Here is a 15,617-nt window from a genome sequence, read left to right on the forward strand (position 1 = left end):
CAATGTTTCTCACTCTTTCCTTCTCCTCCCTTTCACTCTCTCTAAAAGTCAATGGAAAAATATCCTCAGATGAGGGTTAACAACAAAAAATGATAACCATTCTGACAGGTGTGAGGTGATATTTCATTGTTGTTTTAATTTGCATTTCTCTGATCATTAGTGATGTTGAGCATCCTTTCATGTCTATTTGCCATTTGTATATCCTCTTTAGAGAAGTGTCTATTCAGGTCTTTTGCCCATTTTTATTTATTTATTTTTTAATTAAATCTTTATTGTTCAGATTATTACATTGGTTCCTCTTTTTTCCCACCATAACTCCCCTCCACTCAGTTCCCACCCACCCTCCGCCCTCACTCCCCACCCACTGTCCTCATCCATAGGTGCACGATTATTGTCCAATCTCTTCCCACACCCCTCACACCCTTTTCCCCCCGCCCCAAGGATAGTCAGTCCATTCCCTTTCTATGTCCCTGATTCTATTACAATCACCAGTTCATACTGTTCATCAGATTATTTATTCATTTGATTTTTAGATTCACTTGTTGATAGATGTGTATTTGTTGTTCACAATTTGTATCTTTACCTTTTTCTTCTTCTTCCTCTTCTTAAAGGATACCTTTCAGCATTTCATATAATACTGGTTTGGTGGTGATGAACTCCTTTAACTTTTTCTTATCTGTGAAGCTCTTTATTTGACCTTCAATTCTGAATGATAGCTTTGCTGGATAAAGTACTCTTGGTTGTAGGTTCTTGGTATTCATCACTTTGAATAATTCTTGCCACTCCCTTCTGGCCTGCAAAGTTTCTGTTGAGAAATCAGCTGACATTCGTATGGGTACTCCCTTGTAGGTAACTGATTTTCTTTCTCTTGCTGCTTTTAGGATTCTCTCTTTGTCTTTTGCTCTTGGCATTTTAATTATGATGTGTCTTGGTGTGGTCCTCTTTGGATTCCTTTTGTTTGGGGTTCTATGCGCTTCCTGGACTTAGAAGTCTATTTCTTTCACCAGGTAGGGGAAGTTTTCTGTCATTATTTCTTCAAATAGGTTTTCAATATCTTGCTCTCTCTCTTCTTCTGGCACCCCTATAATTCGGATATTGGTACGCTTGAAGCTGTCCCAAAGGCTCCTTACACTATCTTTGTATTTTTGGATTCTTTTTTCATTTTGCTTTTCCGGTTGGGTGTTTTTTGCTTCTTCGTATTTCAAATCTTTGACTTGATTCTTGTGATCCTCTGGTCTGCTGTTGGGAGTCTGTATAATATTCTTTATTTCAGTCAGTGTATGCTTAATTTCTAGTTGGTTCTTTATCACAACATCGAGGGTCTCACTAGATTTCTTGAAGATCTCACTACACTTATCGGCGGTCTCACCAGTCTTTTCGAGGGCCTTACTAAATTTATTGGTGGCTTCCAGACAGTTCTTTAAAGACCTTAAAAGTGTGGTTTTGAACTCTATATCCAGAAGTTTGCTTTCCTCCATTTCTGTCATTTGTGTCCTGTTTCTTTGTCTCGGCATTTTTTATGCTTCACTGTGTCGATAGAGTGCCTTTCTGTGCTAAGTGTCCCAATTACCTGAGGTAGACACTCTTGGTGCACCCCCTTGTGGGCTTTGTGCAGTCTTGTTGTAATTAAGCCTTGACTGTTGTAGTTATCACTGGGAGGAATTGACCTCCAGGCCAATTGGCTGTGAGAATCAGCTGTGTCTGCAGTGGGAGAACTTCTGTGCTGGAGACACCCCTCTGGGGCAAGACTTGCTTCAGTGGGGCTTTGGTGCTCACTGAGTCTGCCCCCTGAGTGTGTCTTTTATGGTTCCACGGAGCTGCAAGCTGGATGGTCCCACTCTGACCTCTGGGCTTCCTGGCTCCTGGATCTCTAGGGAGGTGCTAATCTAGCCTTTGCCTGTGGCTATCCAGCAAAAGCCTCCCTGCAGGGCTTGGGCGGGGCAGGTCCCACGGGATCAACAGGGCGGGGCTAGCAGTTATGGCTGCTCTCAGTCTTGCCCTAAGAGGCTCTGCTTCTCAGTGTCCAGGTAATTGCTGCAAGCCCCTCGGAGAGAAAGCTGCCCTCGCGTTCCGACCGATGCCAGACAGTCCCGCTTCTCCCGTATGAGTCTGGGTCCCTAGAGATTCACCCGGAACTGGAGCTCAGAGCCTGAGACTCCCTCCCTATTGAAAACAACAACCGCGCCCTCAGCTGCCAGCCCACTCCGCATGCACTCCGCACCTTAGTATTTTACTTCCGCATTGCTCCTCTTCTGAGTCTCGGTATGCTTTTCTCTTTCCTTCTAGTTGTAGAATTTCCACTCAGCCAACCTTGCTGTGGTTCTGGATGATGTCCTTTCCGTCTTTTAGTTGTATTTTTGAAGTGGTTGTTCGAGGCAGCAAACTCCAGTGTTTACCTATGCTGCCATCTTGGTTCTCCTTTTCACCCATGTTTAAATTGGATTGTTTGTTTGTTTTTGTGTTGAATTTTATAAGTTCTTTATAAATGTTTTATATTAACCCCTTATCAGATGTATCATTGGCAAACATATGGTTTGTCTTTTCTCCCATTTAGTGGTTTGTGTTTTCATTTTGTTGGTGATTTCCTTTGCTGTGCAAAACTCTTTAGTTTGATGTAGTCCCATTTGTTTATATTTTCTTTTGTTTCCCTTGCCCAAGAAGATATATTAGAAAAAATATTGCTGTGAAAAATGTCCATGATTTTACTGCCTATGTTTTCTTCTAGAATTTTTATAGTTTTGAGTCTAGCATTTAAGTCTTTAATCCATTTTTAGTTTATTCTTGTGTGCAGTGTAAAAAGGTGGTCTAGTTTCTTTCTTTTTTTCTTTTTTTGGCATGTATCTGTCCAATTTTCCCAACACCATTTATTAAATAGACTGTATTTAGTCCATTGTATGTTTTTGCTTCCTTTGTCAAATCTTAATTGACTATAGAAACATGGATTTATTTCTGAGCTTTCTATTTTGTTCCATTGCTCTATATATCTGTTTTATGCCAGTACCGTGCTGTTTTGACTACAATGGCCTTGTAGGATGATCCCTCCAATTTTTTCTTTCTCAAGATTACTGCTGCTATTCAGAGTCTTTTGTGATTCAAATTTTTGTAACATTTGTTCTAGTTCTGTGAAATACTCCATTGGTATCTTGATAGGAATTGCATTGAATTTGTAGATTGCTTTGGGTAGTATGGACATTTTAATTTGTTAATTCTTCCTATTCATGAACACTGTATATACTTTCACTTATTTGAATCTTCTTTAATTTCTTTCTTCAGTGTCTTATAATTTTCCAAGTACTGGTCTTTTACATCCTTGGTTAAGTTTATTCCTAGGTATATTATTCTTTTTGAAGTAATTGTGAATGGGATTGTTTTCTTAGTTTACCTTTTCTGATAGTTCACTATTGATGTATAAAAATTCAACTGATTTCTGGATATTTGGGGTTTTTTTGTATCCTGCTACTATACTAAATTCATTTATTAGTTCTAGTTTTTTGGTGAAATCCTTAGGATTCTCTATATACAAAAGCATGTCATCTGCAAATAGTTACAGTTTTAATTCTTACTTTCCAATTTGGATTCTGTTTATTTATTTGTCTTGTCTGATTGCTGTGGCTAGGACTTCCAATATGATGTCAAATAAGAGTAGTGAAAGTGGGCTTCCATGTCTTGTTCCTGGTCTTAAGGGAAATGCTTGTAGTTTTGGCCCATTGAGTATGATGTTGGCTGTGGGTTTGTCATAAATGGCCTTTATTATGTTGAGGTATATTCCCTCTATTCCCACTTTCCTGAGAGTTTTTATCTTAAATGGGTGCTGGATTTTATCAAAATTTTTTTCTGCATATATTGATATGATCATGTGGTTTTTATCCTTCAATTTGTTTATGAGGTGTATCATGTTTGTTTTGTGATTCTTATACCAACTTTGTATCCCCAGAATAAATACCACTTGATCATGGTGTGGATATTTTTAATATATTGATAGATTCTGTTTGCTAATATTTTGTTAAGGATTTTAACATCTCTGTTCATCAGGGGTATTGGCCTATAATTTCATTCTTTGTCATGTCTTTATCTGCTTTTAGAATTAGGATAATGCAGGCCTTACAAAATGAGCTTGGAAGTATTCCCTCCTCTTGAATTTTTTTTTTTGAATAGTTTGAGGACAGGTGATGGTTTTCCTTTGAATGTTTGGTAAAATTCACCTGTAAAGTCATTAGGTCCAAGACTTTTGTTTGTTGGGAGTTTTCTTTTATTACTGCTTCTATTTCACTAGTTTTAATCTGTCTATTCAGATTCTCTGATTCTTCTTGATTTAGTATTAGAAGGTTGTATGTTTCTAGAAATCTATCCATTTCTTCCAGGTTGTCCAATTTGTTGGCATATAGTTGTTTGTAATATTTTCTTACAATCCCTTGCATTTCTTAACTCTTTTCTTTCATTTCTGATTTTATTTACTTGGGTCCTCTCTCTTTTTTTCTTGGTGAGTCTGGTTAAAGGTTTGTCAGTCTTGTTTATCTTTTCAAAGAATCAGCTCTTGGTTTCTTTGATCTTTTGTATTTTTTTTTTACTCTATTTCATTTATTTTTGCTCTGATCTTTATTATTTCCTTACTTCTACTCACTCTGGGCTTTGTTTTTTGTTCTTTTCTTTAGTTCCTTTAAGTGTAAAGTTAGATTGTTTATTTGAGCGTTCCCTTGTTTCTTGAGATAGAATTGTAATGCTATGAATTTCCTCTTATGATTGCTTTTCCTGTGTCCCACAGATTTGCCAATGTAATTGAGCTACTTTGTTTGAAGTTTGCTGTCAGCATCATTGGGAATTGGGGATGGAAAGGGCTTTGAGGGGCATGATGTGCTTCCATCAGTCCTAGTTGAGGCTCAGCCTCTCTCCATGACTCCTCAATGGCCAGACGTCACTTTCCTGAGTATTTCACACTCAGCCAAGGAATCTGTGGAACACTCAGAGATGTATGTATATGCAAATGGGAGGAATTTGGCAAGACCAGGCAAACAAACCAAATGTCTAAAATACCCACAAGAAAAATGTAACCACAAAATGTTGAGTGAAGATGACACACCCAAGTGTGAAGCATTTGTCTGTCAGGTTCAGTGCAGTGAACCAGCTTTAAGCAAAAGGACCCCTATCTGATGAGCTCATAGTATGCCAGCTCCTGCTCTGGCCTGTCCAGTTCATGCCTCAGGGTCATACTTGGCACCACTGTACTGAGGGAAGTTCTTATTAGCAAGGGTAATTTTGAAGAAAAAGCATACCCACTATATGCCATAAACATTTTTCACGGTGATCTGGTAAGTCAGGGTCATCTAGAGAAACAGAACCAATAGGATGTTTGTGTGTGTATGTATGTGTATGTGTACATGGTATATGTGTATTGGACACTCCATCTAAGACTGGGAATCATAGCAGTTCTACCTAAAACATAGAAACAAACATAAACAGGCAGCCAAAATGGGGAGACAAAGAAAGAAACCCCAAATGAAAGAACAAGAGAATTCTCCAGAATAAAAGCTAAATAAAATGGAGATAAGCAATTTATCAGATTTAGAGTTCAAAGTAATGATAATTAGGATGTCGACCATATTTAAAAAACATATAAAAATTATGAAAAACAACCAGTAAGAAATGAAAAAATGACATCCGAAATAAAGAATACACTGGAAGGAATAAACAGTAGATTAGAGGAAGCTGAGGATCAGATCAGTTAATTAAAAGATGGTAGAAAAAAATCACACAGAGAACCAAAAGAAAAAAAAAAACAGGAGTACAGTTTAAGGGAGCTGTGGGACTATATAAAACATAACAACATCCACATCATAGGAGTATCAGAAGGAGAAGAAAGTGAGCAAAGGGTAAAGAAGCTGTTTGAAGAAATATGGCAGAAAACTTTCCTAACCTGGTAAAGGAAAAGGTCACAGAAGTTCAGGAAGCACAGAGAACCCAAACAGGCCCACACCCAGACACATCATACTTAAAATGTCAAAAATTAAAGATATAGGGAGAATCTGAAAAGCAGCAAGAGAAAAGCAATCTGTTACCTACAAAGGAGCTCCCATATGACTGTTGGCTGATTTCTAAACAGAAACTCTACAGGCCAAAAGGGAATAGAATGAACTATTCAAGGTAATGAAAAGCAATGATCTGAAACCAAGACTACTCTATCCAGCAAAGCTATCATTCAAAATAGATGGTAAAATAAAGAGCTTCCCAGACAAAAAAAAAAGGAGTTTATTACCACCAAACCAGCATTGCAAGAAATCCTAAAGAACCACTGTAATAATAAGATATTTGTAGAGAGAAACATAGCTATAAAAAATAAAATGGCAGCAAATAAGTACTTGTTAATAATAGCCTTAAATGTAAATGGATTAAATGCTCCAATCAAAATACTTAAGGTAGCTAAATGGATAAGAAAACATGACCCAATTATATACTGTCTATAAGAGACTCACCTGAAAACAAAAGACTCACACAGACAGTTAAGGGCTGGAAATTTTTTTCCCCATGCAAATGGAAACAAAACAAAAAAAAGCTGGGGTAGCAATACTCATGTCAGACAAAATAGACTTCAAAATGAAGTCCATAACAAAAGACAATGAGGTCACCACATAATACTAAAGGGATCGATCCAACAAGAGGATATAACCCTGAAAAACATATATGCATCCAATATAGGAGCACCTAAATATATATATATATTTTTTAAAAAACTATTGGAGGACTTTAAGGGAGAGATCGGCAGCAATACAGTCACAGTAGGGGACTTCAATACACCACTGACTTCACTGGATAGATCTTTCAGATCAGAAATTAACAAGGAAACAGTGACCCTAAATGACACACTAGATCAGATGGATTTAATTGACATTTACAGAACATTTCACCCCAAAGCTACAGAATATGGATTCTTCTCAAGTGCACATTGGACATTGTTTTTTTTTTTCTTTAAGGCTTTTATTTTTAAAAATATATATTTTATTGATTTTTTACAGAGAGGAAGGGAGAGGGATAGAGAGTTAGAAACATCGATGGGAGAGAAACATCGATCAGCTGCCTCCTGCACACCCCCCACTGGGTACATGCCCTTGACCGGAATTGAATGTGGGACCTTTCAGTCCACAGGCCAACGCTCTATCCATTGAGCCAAACTGGTTAGGGCGCACATTGGACATTCTTAAAGCTAGACCACATGTTAGGACACAAAATAAGTCTCTACAAGTTCAAGAAGATTGAAATAATCTCAAGCATCTTGTCAGGTCACAATAGCATGAAACTAGAAATCAACCACACTAAAACCACTCAAAAACATTCAAACACATGGAGCATGTAAATAGCATGTTATTAAACAATAAATAGTTTACCAAGGAGATCAAAGAAGAAATAAAAAACTTTCTGGAAACAAATGAAAATGAATGCAACAACCCCAAATCTATGGGACACAGCAAAAGCAGTCCTGAGAGGGAATTTCATAGCACTATAGACATACTCAAGAAATAAGAAAAATATCTAATAAACTATCTAACCCTGCAACTAAAAGAATTAGAAAGATAATTCCAAGAAAAGCTCAGAGTAGAAGTAAAAAAAATAAAGATCAGGATAGAAATAAATGAAATAAAGTCTAAAATGAATAATATAAAAAATCAATGAAACCAAGAGCTGGTTCTTTGAAAAGAGAAACAAGTTTGACAAACCTTCAGCCAGACTCATCAATAAACAAAGAGAGAGGACCCAAATAAAATAAAATCAGAAACAAAAACGATAAAGTAACAACTTACACCACAGAAATACAAAGGATTGTAAGAAAACATTACAAACAACTATATGTCAATACATTGTACAAACTGGGCAAAATGGACAAACTCCTAGAAACATAAAATCTTCCAAAACCAAATCAGGAAGAATCAGAAAACCTTAACAGACCAATAGCAACCAGTGAAATTGAAGTAGTAATCAAAACACTCCCAGCAAACAAAAGTCCTGGACCAGACAGCTTCACAGGGGAGTTTTATCAAACATTCAAAGAAGAACCTATCCTCCTAAAACCATTCCAAAAACATCAAGAGGAAGAAACACTTTCAAGCTCTTTTTGGGGCCAGCATTATCCTAATTCCAAAACAAGCTAAAGGCACTACAAAGAATGAAAATTATAGGCTAATATCCCTGATGAACATAGATGCCAAAATCCTCAATATTAGCAAATTGGACCCAGCAATATAGTAAAAAGATTATTCACCATGCCAAGTGGAATTTATTTCAGGATGCAAATCTGGTACAATATTCACATATCAATAAAAGTGAGACATCATATAAAGGAAATGAAAGATAAAAATCATATGATCTTATCAATAGATGCCAACAAAAGCACTCGACAAAATCTAGCACCCACTTATGACAAAAACCTTCAGCAAAGTGGGATTAGAGGGATCATGCCTCAACATAATAAAGGCTATACATGACAAACCTACAGCCAACATCATACTCAATGGACAAAAACTAAAAGTGTTTCCCTTAAGAACAGGAACAGGACAGGGATGTCTGCTTTTATCACTCTTAGTCAACATAGTACTGGAAGTCTTAGCCACATAAAGCAGACAAGAAGAAAAAAATAAAAGGCATTCAAATTGGAAATGAGGAAGTGAAACTGTCATTATTTTCAGATGACATGATATTGTTCATAGAAAACTTAAAGACACCACCAAAAAAACTACTAGATTTAATAAATGAATTTGGCAAAGTAGGAGGATAAAAAATTAACACCCAGAAATTGATGGCATTATATACCAATAATGAATTCTCAGAAAGAGAAACAAAAAATACAATCCCATTTACCATTGCAACAACAAAAAATAAGATACCTTGGAATAAATGTAACCAAGAAGGTAAAAGACCTCTACTCAGAAAACTACAGAACACTGACAAAAAGAGATAGAGGAAGATACAAGCAAATGGAAGAATATAGCTTTCTCATAGATTGGAAGAATTAACATCATTAAAATGTCCATACCACCCAAAGCACTCTATAGATTCAATGCAATCCCTATTAAAATACCAATGGAAAATTCACAAATATCAACAAATACTCCAAAACTTTATATAGAAGCAAAAAAATAAATAGCCTGAATAGGCAACAATCTTGAGAAAGAATAATAAAGTAGGAAGAATCACAATACCAGATATCAAATTATACTACAAAGCTACTGTGCTCAAAATAGCCTGGTACTGGCATAAAAACAGACATATAGACCAATAGAACAGAACAGAGAACCCAGAAATCTACCCAAGCCACTATGCTCAATTAATATTTGACAAAGGAGGCAAGAGCATACAATGGAGTCAAGACAGTCTCTTCAATAAATGGTGTTGGAAAAATTGGACAGGTACATGCAAAAAAAAAAAATGAAACTAGATACCAACTTACACCATCCACAAAAATAAACTCAAAATGGATAAAAGACTTCAATGTAAGTCATGAAACCATAAAAATCCTAGAAGAAACCATAGGCACCAAAATCTCAGACATCTCTCATAGCAATATGTTTGCTGATACATTTCATAGGGCAAGAGAAGCGAAGGAAAAATTTAACAAATGGGAATACATCAAAATAAAAAGTTCTGCACAGCAAACATAACCATCAACAAATGAAAATGGAGCCCACTCTATAGGATAACATATTTGCCAATGATACATCTGATAAGAGGTTTATTTCCAAAATATATAAAGAACTCATTCAACTTAACAAAAGTAAGATAATCCAATTTAAAAAATGGCCAAAGGAACTAAACAGACTCTTCTTCAAAAAGGACATGCAGATGGCCAATAGACATATGAAAAAATGCTCAAAGTAACTAATCATTAGAGAGATGCAAATTAAAATGACAATGAAGTATCACCTCACACCTGCCAAAATGGCTATCATCAACAAATCAACAAAAAACATGCTAGCAGTGAGGCTCCGCACGTCCTGGAGGGAACCGGCCACGCACTGCTTGGCGTATCTAGGAGCAGAACCTTCGCCCAGAACCTTCTAGCTTCTCCTCCTCCTACAGGAGGAAGCTGCCGCCCTGCAGAGCCCGGTCCTGGGGGACAATGGAAGCCCCGAGAGAGATACTCCGTCAGCAGCAACCGCCACAGATCCTGGCACCTGTCAGTGGATGGACTTCTCGTAGTTCCCAGCTTTCTTCCATCGTGAGGATAATAACCAGGACCTACCCCTTGGGTTTTTGAAACCAGTTTTAAGTGCAATAGAGAAAATAAACACTTGCTGCTGGGTAGAGAAGCCATATAGCCTCAGAGGCCAACCCCAAAACACTGCCACCGAGAGGCTGAGCCACAAACTGACTCTTAGGTGAACACAAATTAAGGCAGTCTGGATCACAAATACGGCCTGCTTTAAAATCAGGACTGTGATTTACAACACGGAGGAACAGTGTATCGCAGGGAAATTCAACACTCTCCTGAATACCTGGCAGGACTAAGGCGAGCCAGGCTGAAGAGTAGAAGAACCGAAAGACCTTCACTACTGCAAATTTTTTTTCTTTTTTTTTTTTTTCGCCTTTTAACCAAGAAACCAATTTTTTTTTCTTTTTCTTCTTTTTCCATCACCTGATTTTACCCTTTTAATTACTACATTTTTATTTTTAACCAGTATTATTACTGCTACCATTTTACCATTTTTTAAAGTGCCATTTTATTTTCTCTTTTTTTAATTTTGGGAGTAGTGTTCTCCATTCTATTTTCAACATTCCTTTAGCGTCAATTTTCCCTACCTCAATTTTACCTCTATGCTAAAACCCTCTTCCTCACTTTTCCCCTTTTGGTGTCCTGTTTCTCTTATCTTATTCCTGCTTTAGATTTTCCCTATTCCGTCTTTTTACCCCCTGTCTAATTTCACCCTACTTATATATCCTATTTCCAATCCACTGCTCTAAATCCTTATACACCTATCCCTTATCCTTCTTCACTATCCAAACATTTTTTTTCTCTTATCTTTCTATTGTTTTCTTGCTGTTTGCTTGATTGTTGAATATATTGTTTTTTTGTTTGTTTGTGTGTGGTTTTTTTTTTTTTTTGCTTGTTTTGTTTTGTGGTGTTTTTTTTTCTTTTCTGGGACTGGTTGTGAGGTTGTTTTGCTTTTTCTTTTTATTTTTTTCTGCTGTTTTTTCCCCTCCCTCCCCTCCCCCACCCCCCAGCTATTTTTGTGCTTTTGTTTTCCCTTGCCTCTCTTGATATCATTGATTGTTTGAAGTTTGCATTCATCTCCAGGGATCTGTTGCTGGAATTTGTTGGGATTAGTGGCAGTTCTATCGGAGTTTTCTCCTCATACAAATAGTCTCTTCCCCTCTTCTTCTTCATTCTCTCTTTTCGCTCTTTTTTTTTCTTTTTCTTTTTTTCCCCCCTCTTTTTATCCCAATTTCATTTTTGCACTCCTTTTTTTTATTTCTTATTTTTCTTTTCTTATTTCTCTTTTATCTTTTTCTCTTCTTTCCTCCTTATCCCCTAATTCTCTTAATTCGGGTGGTAACCTTTATTTGGGGCTATTAATATCGTGAATATATTTGTGTTCAGTGCCTGGTACGTTGTGCCTTGTTGTGTTGTATTTTGTGCCTTTAAATCAATGCAGCAGATCCAAGCAACAGCAGCCTCCTGATCACCACACCCTCTGTCTGAGCAACAGCAGCTGTACGTGAAGCCTCCCCCCACCAGCCAGAAGAACCACCACAGCTGTGAACAACACCCACCAGAGGAGCTGCTGCCAACTGAGGAGCAGCTGCTACTGCAACCACCCAAGGAGCAACCACAGCCTAAGGAGCCACTGCCACCCAGGGAGCAGCCACTGAATGACTCAACATCTAGATATGTCAGTGAGATCAAACATGGGTAGGAAAAGAAACCCCCAAAGGAAAGAAAAGGAGGACTCACCAGAAAAGCAGCTAAGTGAGACAGAGGCATGCAACATGACAGAAAAAGAATTCAGAATAAGGGTCCTAGAGTGCATAAACCGGATGGAGGAAAAAAATCAACAACATATGCAAGAAGCAAGAAGAAACAGATGAAAAAATCAACTACTTATGCAAGAAGCAAGAAGAAACAGATGAAAAAATCAATAACATATGCAAGACCCAAGAAGAAATGAAGAGCGATATAGCTGCAATAAAAAACACCATTGAAAGCATCAACAGTAGACTAGGAGAAGCGGAGGACTGAATTAGTGAATTAGAAGACAAGGAAGCAAAACACACCCAAACTGTACTGCAATTGGAGAAAAAAATTAAAAGACAGGAGGAGATCCTAAGGGAGCTTTGGGACAACTTGAAACGAAACAACATACGAATAATAGGGGTGCCAGAACAACAGAAAGAGGAACAAGGGTTAGAAAACCTATTTGAAGAAATAATATCAGAAAACTTTCCTGAGGTGGGGAAGAAAAAAGTCACACAAGCACAGAGAGTCCCAAACAAGGTGAACCCGAAAAGACCCACACCAAGACACATCATAATTACCATGGCAAATGTTCAGGACAAAGAGAGAATCTTAAAGGCTGCAAGAGAGAGACAAAAAGTTACATATAAGGGGTCTCCCATTAGATTATCAAATGATTTCTCAACAGAAACACATCAGGCCAGAAAAGAATGGACAGAAATTTACAAAGTGATGCAAAGCAAAGGAATGAATCCATGAATACTCTATCCAGCAAGGCTATCATTCAAAATTGAAGGGGAAATAAGAAGCTTCACAGACAAAAAAAGGCTAAGGGATTTATCGGCACCAAGCCAGCAATGCAAGAAATGCTAAAGGGACTGGTGTAAAAAGAAGAAATATCAAGCTCAGAAAGAAAACAGCTACACAAAAAAAGAAATGGCTACAAACAAGTATCTTTTAATAATAACTTTAAACGTAAACGGTCTAAATGCTCCAACCAAAAGACATTGAGTGGCTGAATGGATAAAAAAACATGACCCATACATCTGCTGTCTACAAGAGACCCACCTCATTAGAAGGGACTCACACAGACTGAAAGTGAAGGGATGGAAAAATATTTTTTAGACAAATGGAAAGGAAAAGAAAGCTGGGGTAGCAATACTTATATCAGACAAAATAGACCTCAAAGTGAAGGCCATAACCAGAGATAAGGAAGGCCACTACATAATACTAAAGGGATCGATACAACAAGAGTATATAACTCTGGTAAACATATATGCATCCAATGCAGGAGCACCCAAATACATAAAAAAACTCCTGGAAGATATCAAAGGAGAGATCGACAACAATACAATCATAGTAGGGGACTTTAATACACCACTGACATCACTGGATAAGTCCTCTGGACAAACAATCAGCAAAGAAACAGCAACCCTAAATGACTCACTTGATCAGATGGACTTAATTGACATCTCCAGAACATTTCACCCCAAAGCCATGGAATATACATTACTCTCAGGTGCTCATGGGACATAATAAAAAATAGACCACATATTGGGTCACAAGCAAAGTCTCCCCAAATTCAAGAAGATTGAAATCATAAAAAGCATCTTCTCAGACCACGATGGCATAATGTTAGAAATAAACTACAATAAAAACAACCCAAAATACTCAAACACTTGAAAGCTGAATAGCATGTTATTAAATATTGATTGGGTTACCAATGAGATCAAAGAAGAAATTAAAAACATCCTGGAAACTAATGACAATGAAAACACAACAATCCAAAACCTATGGGACACAATGAAAGCAGTCCTGAGAGAGAAGTTTATAGCTCTACAGGCCTACCTCAAAAAAAAAAAAGAAAAAATGATAGTAAATCATCTAACTCTACAACTCAAAGAATTAGAAAGAAAGCAACAAGAAAAGCACAGAGTGAGCAGAAGGAAGGAGATAATAAAGATTAGAGCAGAAATAAATGACATAGAGACCGAAAAACAATACAGAAAATCAATGAAACCAAGAGCTGGTTCTTTGAAAGGATCAACAAGATTGACAAACCTCTAGCCAGGCTCACCAAGAAGCAAAGAGAGAGGACTCAAATAAACAAAATCAGAAATGATAGAGGCGAAATTACAACAGACTCCACAGAAATTCAAAGAATTGTTAAAAGATACTATGAAGAACTCTACTCTAACAAACTAGACAACCTGGAGGAAATGGACAAATTCCTAGAAAAATACAATCTTCCAAAACTCAATCCAGAAGATTGTAAAAATCTCAATAGGTCAATAACTATTCAACTCCTGTTCAATTTAGTACTGGAAGTATTAGCCATTGCAATTAGGCAAGAAGAAGAAATAAAAGGCATCCAAATTGGAAAAGAGGAAGTAAAACTGTCCTTATTTGCAGATGACATGATATTATACATACAAAACCCTAGAGACTCCATCAAAAAGCTACTAGCCTTAATACATGAATTTGGCAATGTAGCAGGATACAAAATTAACCCCAAGATATCTGAGGCATTTCTATACACCAATAGTGAACTTTCAGAAAGAGAGATTAGAAAAACAATCCCATTTACCATCGCACCAAAAAAATTAAGATACCTAGGAATAAACTTAACTAAAGAGGTAAAAGACCTCTACTCAGAAAACTACAGGATGTTGAAAAAAGAGATAGAGGAAGACATAAGCAGATGGAAGAACATACTGTGTTCATGGATTGGTAGAATCAACATCATTAAAATGTCCATACTACCCAAAGCAATCTATAAATTCAACGCACTTCCCATTAAAATACCAATGGCATACTTCACAGATCTAGAACGAACTCTCCAAAAATTCATCTGGAATAAAAAAAGACCCCGAATAGCTGCAGCAATCCTGAGAAAGAAGAAAGTAGGTGGGATCTCAATACCAGATATCAAGATGTATTACAAAGCCACTGTTCTCAAAACTGCCTGGTACTGGCACAAGAACAGGCATATAGATCAATGGAATAGAATATAGAACCCAGAAATCGGCCCAAACCAATATGCTCAATTAATATTTGACAAAGGAGGCAAGAACATTCAATGGAGCCAAGATAGTCTCTTCAATAAGTGGTGTTGGGAAAATTGGACAGATATATGCAAGAAAATGAAACTAGACCACCAACTTACACCATACACAAAAATAAACTCAAAATGGATAAAGGACTTAAATGTATGACAGGAAACCATAAAAATTCTAGAAGAATTCAAAGGCAACAAAATCTCAGACATATGCCAAAGCAATTTCTTCACTGATACAGCTCCTAGGGCAGTTGAAACTAAAGAGAAAATGAACAAATGGGACTACATCAAAATAAAAAGCTTCTGCACAGTAAAGAAACCATCAACAAAACAACGAGAAAACCCACTGGGTGGGAAAACATATTTGCCAATGTCATATCTGATAAGGGCTTAATCTCCAAAATTTATAGGGAACTCATACAACTTAACAAAAGGAAGATAAACAATCCAATCAAAAAATGGGCAAAGGACATAAATAGACACCTTTCAAAAGAGGACATTCAGAAAGCCAAGAGACATATGAAAACATGCTCAAAGTCACTAATCATCCGAGAGATGCAAATCAAAACAACAATGAGGTACCATCTCACACCTGTCAGAATGGCCATCATCAACAAATCAACA

Source organism: Myotis yumanensis, unplaced genomic scaffold (assembly GCF_028538775.1).
Source record: "Myotis yumanensis isolate MYYU_CA2020_CCGP unplaced genomic scaffold, mMyoYum1.0.hap1 SCAF_3, whole genome shotgun sequence".
NCBI lineage: Eukaryota > Metazoa > Chordata > Mammalia > Chiroptera > Vespertilionidae > Myotis > Myotis yumanensis.